Source organism: Xenopus tropicalis, chromosome 6, assembly GCF_000004195.4.
Source record: "Xenopus tropicalis strain Nigerian chromosome 6, UCB_Xtro_10.0, whole genome shotgun sequence".
NCBI classification, from domain to species: domain Eukaryota; kingdom Metazoa; phylum Chordata; class Amphibia; order Anura; family Pipidae; genus Xenopus; species Xenopus tropicalis.
In genome coordinates, this window is record NC_030682.2 from 11,812,067 (window position 1) to 11,826,820 (window position 14,754).

The 14,754-nt window shown below is 42.4% G+C and overlaps 2 long non-coding RNA genes across 2 annotated transcripts in view; one reads left to right on the top strand and one right to left on the bottom strand.

Moving 5' to 3' along the window:
• LOC116411565 overlaps positions 1 to 14,754 on the bottom strand; it is a 66,120-nt gene that overhangs the window by 10,017 nt on the left and 41,349 nt on the right. The gene's annotated exons all lie outside the window — the stretch shown is intronic.
• LOC116411563 lies at positions 525 to 2,024 on the top strand. The gene is made up of 3 exons (XR_004223202.1): positions 525 to 704; positions 872 to 921; positions 1,815 to 2,024. It is a non-coding gene; the product is annotated as an uncharacterized LOC116411563 (long non-coding RNA).

Genomic DNA, 14,754 nt, shown 5'->3' on the forward strand with positions numbered 1-14,754 from the left:
TTGGGGCAGAACAGCCCTATTGGGTTTATTTAATGGTTAAATGATTCCCTTTTCTCTGTAATAATAAAACAGTACCTGTACTTGATCCCAACTAAGATATAATTACCCCTTATTGGGGGCAAAACAATCATATTGGGTTTAAATGATGTTTAAATGATTTTTTAGTAGACTTAAGGCATGGAGATCCAAATTACAGAAAGACCCCTTATCCGGAATGCCCTAGGACCTGATAACAGGTCCGATACCTGTACATATGAACCCAGTATTCCGAGCATTGAATACCGACATTTCGGAAGAGAGAAACACATATTGTCAAATATATATATATATATATATATCTCTGGAGGATTATAAAACTATAAATACGACAATATTATGTAACATTATTTATGCTGATAGTTACCACAATCAACTATAATTAACAATAATCATTGACACTGAAATAGAAGCGGATTAGGAATTCCTGACATGATAGGGCGGGGAGTGGGGACAGGGCTGTATATAAGGGGCTGGGGCTTTGGGGAGACACCAGACTGATCCCTGCAGTAACAGAGCAGCACCAGTGGGTCCAACTGCACAGAACCATGAAGTACCTGGGAATCCTGCTGCTTCTTGTATTCTCTGCAACTCTCATCTCCGGGGAACATCCTGAGGAAACAGGATGGCGGCGTGAATGTGATCGCTGTGAGGAATGCTGTGAGATGGTAATGCTACTTCATCATTTTCACTTCATATTAGGCTACGGGCGCCTTTCAGCTCAGCATTATTTAAAGAAGCTCCGGCCTGACTTGTTACCCAGGGGCTGGGAATGTGGGCAGGGAGTTGGCACAGGAATGGGGGCAGCAATTCTCACTCTGTTTAATGCTTACAGGTGCGACGGTGTGAACAGTGTACAAGGCAGGAGTGCTGCGAATGGAATAGGTAAGCCATTTTTATTTTAAATTCACTGAAATTACAAATAGGGCCTTTCTTTCTAATAAGATGTGGGAAAAACACAAAATTCTAACGTTTTCTGTCTGAATTTCCCCTCTGTGTATGTGCTGCTCCCCCCGGGGAAGTCCGGGCTGACCCTTATATCCCTTATAGCTTGGCTGCCCCATAATGCCCATTGTCTGTCTATCTGGGTCCCAGTTTAAAGGGGAAGGAAAGGTAAAAACTCAGTAAGCTTTATCAGAAAGGTCTATTTAAATACATAAGCACTCACAAAAGAAACACAGGATTTTTGTCTTTTTTTTTGTAAACATGTTTTTTGGTATCAGACTTACTGCTCTCAGAAAAATCCTTCAGGACAGGGGCAAGAGTTTGCTCAATATGCTCCTCTCTCCCTCCTTTCTCCTGCTCCCCCCTCCCATCAGAATTTGCCCCCCCCCCATCAGAATTTGCTCCCCCTCCAAACTGTGCTGTGTTATCTGAGCTACCAGCAGCCAGAGCTGAAGCACAAAAGCTACTGAGACCAAGCTAAAATGGCAGCTGCTATCTTAAGCAAACACAGGGAGATTCTAGAGCCATTTACTCAGGTATGGTAAAGCTTTCTGCAGAATAAATATAGCGTTCTAGCTTTGTAAAATGCCAAAATTCCTTTCTTTCTCCTTTAACCACTGTGGACAGCCCAAACAGTCCCAGGGCTGATCTAGAGACAAAAGAGAGCCCCCCACTCTCCCCTACAGCCCCAGTATATGTGCTCCACGTAACCCAACATGGCAGGATCCATGGGATACACTGTAAATGGCTGTACAGAACTGTCTGGTACTAACAATAATGTACTGTAAGGTTCTGTTATCCCCCTGTGTAACATTCCCTTCTCTTTATTACAGACGCGGCCATAGAAAATAGGCGACCGACTCATAATGGGACCCACCATCAATCAATAACCAGAGGCCTTTGGTTGGTTCCTGTTGCGAGTCTGGGGCAGCAGATTATATTATACTGTATGTTGTACCTTCTCCATGTGCTGCAGAGAATTCTCACAGACTGGATACTGACAAATCCCAATAAAGTTCCCCTGAATGTGCTATAAACCCTCACACTGTGTATTTCTTACTGTGCCGCACACAGACTGGGCTCCCTCTGTCAGGGGATACTGTACATATTTATTATTGTCCCTGCCCCACTGCAATGTTCTACCTGCCAGGGCTGGGGTATGTATGGAACTGGAGCAGGCTGGCTGCTATCACCATCAAGAAGTCAATTCCATGACCTCCCAAGGTTCAAGGATTCCATCTGTTCCATTACTGAATCTTACCTGCAATAAGCATGTGCCATTGGCTGCTGCATTTGGCCCAATCTGTTTTCACTCCTTGAGACTACAAGTAAAATGTAGTCCCTAGATGAAAGATGAGTGTAGATGTGCCCAGACCAGGGATGACTGTGACATACTTTAGTTGGCCAGCTTAAATATATTGCAATATATGGACAAACTATCTGCTGGCCAGGGTGTTACATCTATGGTCCATATATCTCTGCAGGTACTCAGGGCCAGGGCACTCATATTGTGCCCCCACTCTATCTAATTTATTTTATAAGGTTCCATAATTAGTGGAAACAAATTCTTTACCTGCAAATGATGCAATTAGGTCTAATCCTAGCTTTCCTGTTAGAAGACACTTTAATTTGCACCTCGTCTTTTTTTTGAATAGCAAAGTCATTGTCAAAAGATCTGGAGGTGCTTCTATGACAATAGTATTAGATGGGCCCTAGGAGAGTCAGTTAACTTAGGCCAAGGAGCTCTTGCTACAGTTCAATATGCATTGCTGTTCAATATGCTATAGGGCCAAAAGTATTTAGACACCCCTTTTAAAATGTCTTCTCCTCAGCTGGACCATGCACTGTCTTTCAGCAACATACTGTAAGTACAAGAACTATTTATTGGGTGCATTTTTACATCTTACCTATCTTATGCCTTCATGAACACAGCAAGTCATGTACGGAATATGTTTGATCAGATGGCAGAAGAATAAATTGATTGGACTGCACAGAGCCCTTACCTACACCCAACTGAACACCTACATGATGGATTGAAACCCAAAGTGCTGGATAAACCTGATCAACTAACATTAGTGCCCAATCTGTAGTGTAACTTGGACACTCCAGGCCCCTCTGCATAAAAAACTGAGGGGCCCGGAGCAAATAGTCCCTCCTACCCCTGTCCCTCTTGCACCAAACCTCCCAACCCATGCTGCAGTGCTATTTTAAAGGTAGAAGAGGGTCCGGGGAGGGCGGACTATGGTACAGCAGACAGGGATCTGCTGTATAGATAGTTACACGCCATGCCCAACTTTATAAATACTCGTGTGACTTAACAGAGATAAATCCCATGAACAATGTGTTAACATATAGAGGAACTCAGCACAGCATAACAGATATGATTATACAATCATAGGAAGGAAAACATCATATTAATCCTCTTGGTTTGGGAATGAGATGATGGGGGATGCAACAAAGGAAGAATATTTTTGGCCATATAGTAAATATGTAGGCAGACAGGTGTGTTCTTAGACATCTATCCTTAATTATATCCATTTTCTAGGAGGGTCATTAGATTGGATAAAGGAGTACCCATCCATCTGGGGTTTATACATGGTCCTTTGACTTTCCAAGAGTGAGAAAGACACACATTAAATAGTATGAGCTTCAACTGAGTAGCTAGATGACAACCGGATCTTTTCAACATCTTTTCTGGAACATAATCAATCACATTGTCTAGAAGATCTGCACTTGGTTCCATCATTTCTGTGTGAAATATATGATATACATGAGAATAGGTTAGAGATAAATGGAAGAATTAATTCAGTGGCCAAGACCATTTTCTGTCAAAAAAGGGCACCAATTTGTGGGTTTTGTTCACTCTTTGTGAACTGGTGACTGGAAAATGGTTTGAAGGGAGATATATTTCCCCTAGGTTCATCTCCTACTCACTCATGTATAGCGGTCCTGAGTGGGTTAATTCCCCAAGGAGGTCTCACCTGGGGAATAATAAGCAGGTTGGATCTGCAAGCAGCACAGAGAGAGTGAGTGCCCCAAGGCAGACAGAGAACTGAGACCTGAGAGAGGAGAGTGGAATAGCTTGGAGTGAGCTTCATCTGATTTCCCTCACATCTTACAGATGCTGCATCAGATATTTCTCTTTAATTATTCCACCAATCACTTAACTCATTTATGAAAGCGGCCCTTCTCTCGTTCTGTGGCTCTACCATCATTTCCCACTTAATCATCCACACTCATTTACAAGGGCTTGCTCCCTAAGTGGGAAGACACACAGAGCAACTAGTAGCAGCTACTTGTCGTGGCTACTAAAACAGACATGCTGATCATTTACTGATTATTGTCCCTACGTGTGTTTTAGCAGAGGCAATTCTCAGTATTGTCTATGGCAGGGGATTTTCTGGGGTGCAGTAGCCGTGACAAGTAGCTGCTACTGAGTAGCTCTGTGTGTCTTCACCCTAACCCTAGAGGGCTTGCTAAAAGTAAGTAAAAAAAATTAGGCAAGAATGGGACTCTTAGTATCAGAAACAGGTAAATTTGTTGATGAGAGCAGGGAAAAAGTGCAGATTCTGAACTGTTACTTTTCGTCTGACTAAACAACTGAGTGAATAATCCTAAGTAATTTCAATTAACAAGGAGGTGGAAAGATGATAGCAAGAGACCTTAGATCATAGTATGGCTTAGATCTGACTCACATTAGCTTTTAGCTTGTGCTCAGAGCCAGTAGGCCCGCAGGAGATTGGATGAAGGGCATAGGCGGAGGGTGACTTTTTTGTTTGGGGAGGCTAAATATGGCCCATACACAGACTGACCTACAGCTAATGTGACACTTAGTGGATTCGCTGCTGGCGTAAAAAATTAACCTCCCAACTACCTCTTGCCGTTCCCACTGACTCCCAGGGATACTGCGCAAAAGTGCGGGTGGGGGTGCTTTTAACCCTAAAATGCTTAGGATGTAAAAGTATTCATATGTGCTCTTCTGTTGGGGGTTCTCTATACATTTGTGTTTGTGATCAGTTAGCTTCAAGGGGTAGTTCACCTTTAAATTAACTTTAACATGATCTAGACATTGATATTCTGAGACAATTTGCAATTGGTCATCTTTTATTTTTAATAGTTTTTCGGTTATTTAGCTTATTGTTCAGCAGCTCTCCATTTGGTATTTCAGCAGCTATCTGGTTGCTAGGGTCTTATTTACCAGGTAGTGGTTTAAACAAGAGATGGGAATATGAATAGTTAAGGGGCCTGCATGGAAAAATAAAACTTTAGCTTCACAGAGCAATACTTTTTGGTCAGTGACCCTCATTTGAAAGCTGGAAAGAGGCAGAAGCGAAAGGCAAATTATTCAAAAACTATAAAAAATTAACTAGGAAGACCAATTGCAAAGGTGCTAGGAATAGGCCATTCTATAACATACTACAAATTAACTTAAAAGTGAACCTCCCCTTTAGATGTGTTTAAGTTAGCTTTATAGAGAGAGAGGCAGCAGGTACTGACATCCCAGGCACGTTATATAAAGTGAGACGCAGTCTTTATATACAAAACCAGCACATTATATGCAGTGAGACGCAGTCTATATATACAAAACCAGCACATTATATGCAGTGAGACGCAGTCTATATATACAAAACCAGCACATTATATGCAGTGAGACGCAGTCTATATATACAAAACCAGCACATTATATGCAGTGAGACGCAGTCTATATATACAAAACCAGCACATTATACGCAGTGAGAGGCAGTCTATATATACAAAACCAGCACATTATACGCAGTGAGACGCAGTCTATATATACAATACCAGCACATTATACGCAGTGAGAGGCAGTCTATATATACAAAACCAGCACATTATATGCCATGAGGAGCAGTGGGCACTGATGGCAGATATTCAGGCCCTGGCACTATAACACTGGCACTGATACACAACATTGGCCCCACTGTAACTAACTAGGAATGAACAAAACAATGACAAAAGTAAAAGAAAAATAGAAAGTGCAAAAAACCATAACAAATATATAAAAGCACAATGAGCTTTGTCAGGGGGGAAAGTTAATTTCAGCTAGTGACTCAGCCTTTAGAACATATACAGTATAGTTACTTGTGTATAGTACCTGTGGGATGAAAACTGCAGCAAAAGTTCAAAGCTGTGCACTGGCTCCAGTTTGCAAAATCTCCCGATCCCTGTCTGCATCTGTGCCTTGATTGGTCAATTTTACTGCCTGTCAAGAAAGCTGTGCTCTGATTGGATCTTTCTTCTTGTGGATTCTCTAATCAGAGCACCGCTTTCTTGACAGGCAGTAAAATTGACCAATCAAGGCGCAGGTGCAGACAGGGATCGGGAAATTTTGCACAGCTGATTTCTGCAGAACCCCGAGAAGATTTGCAGGGCAGTGCAGAAACGGAGCTAGGTTTTAAGGTGCCAAATCAGGTTTGGGGAGGCTTAGCCTCCCCAAGCCTTATTGAAAATCCGCCTATGATGAAGGGCTTCATTTCAGTGCTCAGCATTTACAGGTTAAACTAATAGTTCTGCTTAAAGGGGACCTGTCACCCTAAGAAAATCCAAATTATTTTTTATTGTGTTTGCCAAGCAAACAGGTCAGCGGAGTGCCCTGCAGGGATCAGATCTGGGCCGCCGGGGCCCACCAGGGCCAGTCCGATGCTGACCTTAGGCATAGAGGCAAGGCAGACAATTACTTTCATTTTCCATTCAGCACTTCCTAGATGTCACTGCCACCCTCCTCACTCTCCCCCACCCTCCTCACCATCTAATTGTGTAGCCAGTGCATGGGCATGTGTATCAGGCCCCCCAGTTCTGGCACATACACAAGATTTTGGGATGATACAAAACTTGATTTAATAACAGTGCACACAAAATGGCGCCTGCCTGCTGGCTGTGATTGGGTAATACCAAAACTGAAGGAAACAAGTTTTATGTTATTTATATAGTGTAAGTGAAGTTTATTTTGCTGGACAAACACAATAGAAAAGAATTTGGAATTACAACTTAGGGTGACAGGTCAGTATCATGAGGTTAAGTGGATAGTAAATCGCTTTCTCTCAGTTTTATATGGCGATAGTGATTTACGGACAGTGTTGCAATATGGGTGTAAATATGTTGCCTGTTGGGCCAAAACTTGGGCAACATTTTATCTTCAAGTGTAATTCCTGAGAAGGGAACATGTAGAATGCGGGAGCCTATAAATCATATTGTCTCTGAGAGTACAATGACAGTAGTATCAAGGCATTTTAAAGAGACTGTAAGCTCTTTTGGGCAGGGCTCTCTTCTTGTATCGGTTATTGGTTGCTTTATATGTTACTCTGTATGTCTCCTTGTAGATTGTAAGCTCTTTTGGGCAGGGCTCTCTTCACCTCTTGTATCGGTTACTGATTGCTTTATATGTTACTCCTTGTAGAGTGTAAGCTCTTTTGGGCAGGGCTCTCTTCACCTCTTGTATCGGTTACTGATTGCTTTATATGTTACTCCTTGTAGAGTGTAAGCTCTTTTGGGCAGGGCTCTCTTCACCTCTTGTATCGGTTATTGGTTGCTTTATATGTTACTCTGTATGTCCAATGTATAAAACCCACTTATTGTACAGCGCTGCGGGATATGTTGGCGCTTTATAAATAAATGTTAATAATAATAATAATGCAGTGGTGGAGATGTTTAAAGATACAGGGCACTGACAGGTTATTTCCCTCTATGCGCAGACACCAGGGAAGCTCCTGTAACCCCAATCCTGCTAATCATATAGTAGCACCCAATAGTGATTTAATATACAGTTTGAGGTTAATCTGTGTGTGACGCCAGTCCATGACCTGCACCGCCCAGAATATCTCAGTAACAGAGAGACAGAGAGGGCTGTTGCCAAATTTACTGTAATTTATAATTGCCCGGGGTGAGTGAGGAGCAGGGTAAATATCATTGCCATGTGTGTGGAAATTTCCCCGGACTACAAACAATATATCTCTAGTGACTAGTCCAATACAGACTGACCTATAGTTATTGTCTGCAAATAAACCGTTAGAGTCACTCACAGGTTATACCCCAGGGCACTTACACTGACATTTGGGTCATAATGGGAACTGGCGATTCTTAAACAACATTTTATTGAACATTAACAGACAGTAATGGGCCACAATAGGATTCGGCACAGCAATTTAGCACCAACAGACCATACAGCTTACAGGGCCCCCTCGCATGGACTCCTAAGGATGAGTTCTACCCTCAGAACACAATGGGGGGCTGAGCCCTGAGGGGATTTGCAGCAGTGACTGGGTGAGTCCAGCTTGAAGGCCATTCATGGTGAGATTTGGCAACTACACCTACATGGTCTCCTGGGCAGTGATGCCTGAAAGCCTTGCACTACACAATCTGTGAGGTGTGCACAGACAGTCTAGTATGGAAATGTATTATTTACAACTTATTCAGACCCATGCACACAAGAGAAATTAAAGGGACAACTGCTCCTTCTACTAGAAGGCCACCTTGGCTGAGATTTGTGGTGGACACTTACTTTCCATCCTAGATCTACTCGGAACTATGGCTGAATGATAGATACATTTAAGTTTTCAAACATACAGTACATTATATGTTACCTTGTAATAAGCTAAGAGAGGCCCTGACCAAATGTTAAGCCAAAAGCTACATGTCTAGGGATGGGTTCCATAGTCTCGGATTCCTAGGATGAGGTATTTAATGCTATTGCCGTTCCTCAGTGGAGTTTGTGCTTCTCATACACAAGCCTGACTCACCTGTGCCACAGCACCTATGTTTAGGAACATTATCAATGGCCGACCCTCACTCAATGGGGCATATTTACCAAAGTGTGAATATTCTTCTCAATTCTCCAAGAGTATTTTTACAACACATCTAATATTAACCAAAAAATTGTAAGTACATTGTTATGAGAGAAATGTAGTGGAGTGATTTTACCCATACAATTGTAGTGGATAAAACTTGGGGTACAAGTGCCACTGCAGAACCTGCTCTCTAGATAGTTACAGGCTTTCCATTCCCTCATTAACTGACAATGGTCACTGAGTTCTTACTCCATAGGATGTTGGCATACAACCTCTCCGGCCCTTATTATTCTATAGCATCCAAGCAAACTGTGCATCCTCTCGGGCCCTTTAGTCTTTATTCCATAGGGTCTGGACATACTGTGCATCCTCTCGGGCCCTTTAGTCTTTATTCCATAGGGTCTGGACATACTGTGCATCCTCTCAGGCCCTTTAGTCTTTATTCCATAGGGTCTGGACATACTGTACATCCTCTCAGGCCCTTTAGTCTTTATTCCATAGGGTCTGGACATACTGTACATCCTCTCAGGCCCTTTAGTCTTTATTCCATAGGCTCTAGACATACTGTACATTCTCTCAGGCCCTTTAGTCTTTATTCCATAGGCTCTAGACATACTGTACATTCTCTCAGGCCCTTTAGTCTTTATTCCATAGGGTCTGGACATACTGTGCATTCTCTCAGGCCATTTAGTCTTTATTCCATAGGGTCTGGACATACCGTGCATCCTCTCAGGCCCTTTAGTCTTTATTCCATAGGGTCTGGACATACTGTACATCCTCTCAGGCCCTTTAGTCTTTATTCCATAGGGTCTGGACATACTGTACATCCTCTCAGGCCCTTTAGTCTTTATTCCATAGGCTCCAGACATACTGTGCATCCTCTCAGGCCCTTTAGTCTTTATTCCATAGGCTCCAGACATACTGTACATCCTCTCAGGCCCTTTAGTCTTTATTCCATAGGCTCTAGACATACTGTACATTCTCTCAGGCCCTTTAGTCTTTATTCCATAGGGTCTGGACATACTGTGCATTCTCTCAGGCCATTTAGTCTTTATTCCATAGGGTCTGGACATACTGTACATCCTCTCAGGCCCTTTAGTCTTTATTCCATAGGGTCTGGACATACTGTACATCCTCTCAGGCCCTTTAGTCTTTATTCCATAGGGTCTGGACATACTGTACATGCTCTCAGGCCCTTTAGTCTTTATTCCATAGGCTCCAGACATACTGTGCATCCTCTCAGGCCCTTTAGTCTTTATTCCATAGGCTCCAGACATACTGTACATCCTCTCAGGCCCTTTAGTCTTTATTCCATAGGCTCTAGACATACTGTACACCCTATGGGGTTGACCCAAGTACTGCCAAACATGAGACACATGGCAAAAGTCAATATATTCTGTGATATAGTAAATAATTTTATTTATTTTTTATATAATTTTTTTGCCATTGGCATCTGGTATGCGTCATCTATGAACATATTGGTGGACTAAAATATATTTTATATTGTTATACATGTGTTATATATTATTTGCACTGGATCTCTATGGTAAAGGTGTTTGTTATGACTACACAGCATGACTGGGGACTGTGCCATTATTAGACATTGTATTATTATGTTAGTATTATGTAACATTATTTATATTAATAGTTAACACTAATGATTACAATTAGGTAACATTATTGATACTAAAATAGAAGTGGGTTTGTGATTCCTGACACGGTCCAGCCGGGTGGGGAGTGAGGACCCTGCACAGAACCATGAAGTACCTGGGAATCCTGCTGCTCCTTGTACCCTCTGTAACTCTCCTCTCCGGAGGCCTTTGGGACAATCCAGGTTTGCATGAATTGCGACCATTGTGAGGAATGTTGTGAGACGGTAATGTAAGTTCATCCTTTTCACTTCATATTTGGCTAAGGGCACCTATAATTAGCCACTTTCAGCTCATCGTTATTAAAATAAACTCCGGCCTGGCTTGTTACCCAGGGGCTGGGAATGTGGGCAGGGAGTTGGCACTGGAACGGGGGCGGCGATTGTTTAATGCATACAGATTGCCTGAACGCAGGCCAGGGTGTGACCATTCAGTTCTGTGATTGGATAAATTAAGTATTTAGAATTTACTATAATTGCTGATAGGACCTTTCCTTAGAATAAAATGTGGGCAAAATCACAAGATTCTGAAGTTTTCTGTCTGAATTTCCCTCTGTGTATGTGCTGCTCCCCCTGGGGGAAGTCCGGGCTGAGCGAATCTACCTGCCTTCCTCTCCCTTCTGCACTTGTGATGATCACTTAGATCCCTTATAGCTTGGCTGCCCCATAATGCCCATTGCCTGTCTATCTGGGTCCCATTTTAACCTCTGTGGATGGCCAGAACAGTCCCGGGGTTGAGCTAGAGACAAATGAGCCCCCCCCACCCTCTCCTACAGCCCCAGTATATGTGCTCCATGTAACCCAACATGGCATGATCCATGGGATACACTGTAAATGGCTGTACAGAACTGTCTGGTACTAACAATAATGTACTGTAAGGTTCTGTTATCCCCCTGTGTAACATTCCCTTCTCTTTATTACAGACACGGCCACAGAAAATAGCCGACCGACTCATAATGGGACCCACCATCAATCAATAACCAGAGTCTGGGGCAGCAGATTATATTATACTGTATGTTGTACCTTCTCCATGTGCTGCAGAGAATTCTCACAGACTGGATACTGACAAATCCCAATAAAGTTCCCCTGAATGTGCTATAAACCCTCACACTGTGTATTTCTTACTGTGCCGCACACAGACTGGGCTCCCTCTGTCAGGGGATACTGTACATATTTATTATTGTCCCTGCCCCACTGCAATGTTCTACCTGCCAGGGCTGGGGTATGTATGGAACTGGAGCAGGCTGGCTGCTATCCCCATCAGGATCCAACTGGCCCACTGGGACACCAGGAAAAATCCCGGTGGGCCCTGGTGGTGACCAAAGATGGGGTGCCAGGAGAAGGGTGGGAATAACAGATATTCAGTTTGAGAAAAACAACACTGTGTATAGTAACTGAGGGAGAAGACACCAAGAATACCATTAGTGCTTCTCTATGGCTTCACTTGGTCTCAATAATGTACAGAATTAATGCTCCATTCTTAAGTTCAAACCAAGTGGATGAGGTGTAACTGGAAACAAAAAGAGTGGAATGCTCAATGAGCAGACCTCAAGTGGATTTCCTAGAAAAAGGTTAAATTAAATTAAATAAATAGGACAAATGAAGTGTATAAGTAACCAACTAATGAAGCAAAGAGTAAACGATACACGAACAGATTCAGTAGCAAAAATCAATGATCTGTTCACTAATTTATATTAGAATTATATAAAAGTAAAAATGTACCAAGTGATCAAGCTAGGCTCGGGTGTTCAAACCCTGAGCCTGATGCTAAGGTTCAAACATTAATCTCTCAATAGTGTAGAAGCAGAGAAATCCAAGTGCTCACCAAAAGCCGGTAGTGGTTCGGGTGCTCAAAGCCCCGAACCCGCAGCTGAAGGGGAAAATCTCCAAAGTTGAAAGTAGGACGTCAAGCACTCCGGACTCGTGGAATCTGCTAAAATCCAACGTTTATTTCATCATGTTTAAAAACAATAGACGCCTGACGCGTTTCGTGCCTTTGGGGCACTTAATCATAGGCCACCATAGGTGTAACTGGGTTACCAAATGCCTTTTTTCACCTAATCCAGCAGACTAAGACTTACATCCCTGCACAATAAAAAGTGATCCGTTCCCTGTGTATGGGGGCCGGGTTGCACTGAGCAATATGGTGGAAAACCAGTACGGTGGGGGGTCTTTGTGCAGCTAATACTGATTTATTAAACAACAAAGGGCAAATACAAGAGCCACAGTAAAATGTAAAACTACTTATATTAGCAACACACTACACACTTTTATATTGATATAAATATTGGATTTTAGGGCCCACACGCAGTTCCAAAAATGCCCTTTTTATTGGCATCTCTCAATCAGAATACTTCAATCTTCTATGATTTCAGTCTAAATGCTTTGGTTCCTCAGCTGGTCAATATCAATGTGATGTTACCCAGTTACTTTCTTGTGGTACATTTTGCATCTAGACTAAAAGATCATATGATCTAAATTTACCAACATGACCAACTCTGACCTGGAACCTACTGGGGACATTGTGGCTCAAGGTTCATTTTACCTGAGGGATAATTCTCTAAGAGAAACTTTTAACTTTTGACCTTTGTATACACTAATGGGGGGGGGGGGGTAACACTAGTAGAGCTATCCTACATTTGTCACTATTTATTTTGATAGGTTCTGCCATTTTATAAGGAATTACCTCTCATTGGCCAATGTTAGTAACATCTTAAAGTTAGAGATGAGCAATTACATCGGTACATCTCTCTGGGCCATTTGTGGGACGCCTACACTCTATGCCCTACCCAAGGTTTTGGGCCTAGAGTTCCCTGACCTCAACAGGTTCAAGGATTCCATCTGATCCATCACTGAACTTTACCAGCAATAAACACATATCATTGGCTGTTGCATTTGGTCCAATCTGTTTTCATTTCTCCTTGAGATTTTGCCCACTACAATTACTAAGCCCAAGCTTACAGAGAGCCATGATATGGTGGGCTCTATCATCCTCCTCTGATGAATATAACCCCAAACTTGCTGGGGTTGTTTTGACTTTGGGAATGCTGATGGAATAGGGAAGGAGGTAGGTATATGTAAATATTGGCCCAACTCTATATTAGGTATATACATTTGATCGGGAATTATTTGATGTTTCTAAAGAAGGTCTGTGTCTGGCTTTCCTGTTAGGCGATGCTTTAATCTGGGCCTTGTCTTTAATTGAACAAAGCCATTTTAAAAAGATCTGAAGGTGCTTCTATGACGGCCGTAGTAGAGTCACTTCACTTAGGTCTTGGATGGCCTACATTGAGTGGAATACGTTAAGTTGCCATTTCTCTTTAAAAATTCCTTGTCTACACTGCTGAGCTCCAAACTGTCTCTAAGCAACATCAGTACCAGAACTATTCACCGGGCTCATGTCTTGCCTCCACTGAATCCAATAGCAGTAATGTTCTCTGGAAGGATGAATCGTGTCTCACCATCTATCATAATAGAGTCTGAAGTTGATGGGTTTCTAGAGAGCCTTATGTGTATCCATCTTTTGTGTCCAAACACACAACAAGTTGTGTACGAATAAGTTTGCTGAGATGGGAGTAGAAGAGCCTGTGGGGTGAACTGGAACCCCAAGTGTAGGCTAAATCTGATCACCCAACATCAGTGCCCAAGCTTATTGATACTTTTGTGGCTTAACAGAAACAAATCTCACCAACAATGTTTTCACATATAGAGAAACTGCATACCAGATATAAATCAAAGGAAAAATTCCTATTAATCCCATTGGTTTGAGAATGAGATGTTGGGGGATGGGACACAGGCAAAAGCCAATATTATTTGTGATATAGTGAATATAAAGTTAGCCAGATGTGGCCCCTGTGTAATTTTCCAAGTAAATAAATTGGATGATCTATTTGTAAGGATTGTTTCTCCGAGGTAAGGATAATTGGGGAGCGTTGGGTAACCCCACTGTGTGATTGAGTTGAACAGATCCTGGGAGCAGACCCAGGTGATACTGTATGGGCAGGATCAAGTGACCCCCCCATTGTTTAAAGGGCTTGGGTAAAGCTCAGTTATTTGAATCCCCCTTAGTAAGAGGAGGTTCAGTTAGTTTAATCTCCCTTAGTAAGAGGAGGTTCAGTTAGTTGAATCCCCCTTAGTAAGAGGAGGTTCAGTTAGTTGAATCCCCCTTAGTAAGAGTAGTTTCAGTTAGTTGAATCCCCCTTAGTAAGAGGAGGTTCAGTTAGTTGAATCCCCCTTAGTAAGAGGAGGTTCAGTTAGTTGAATCCCCCTTAGTAAGAGGAGGTTCAGTTAGTTGAATCCCCATTAGTAAGAGGAGGTTCA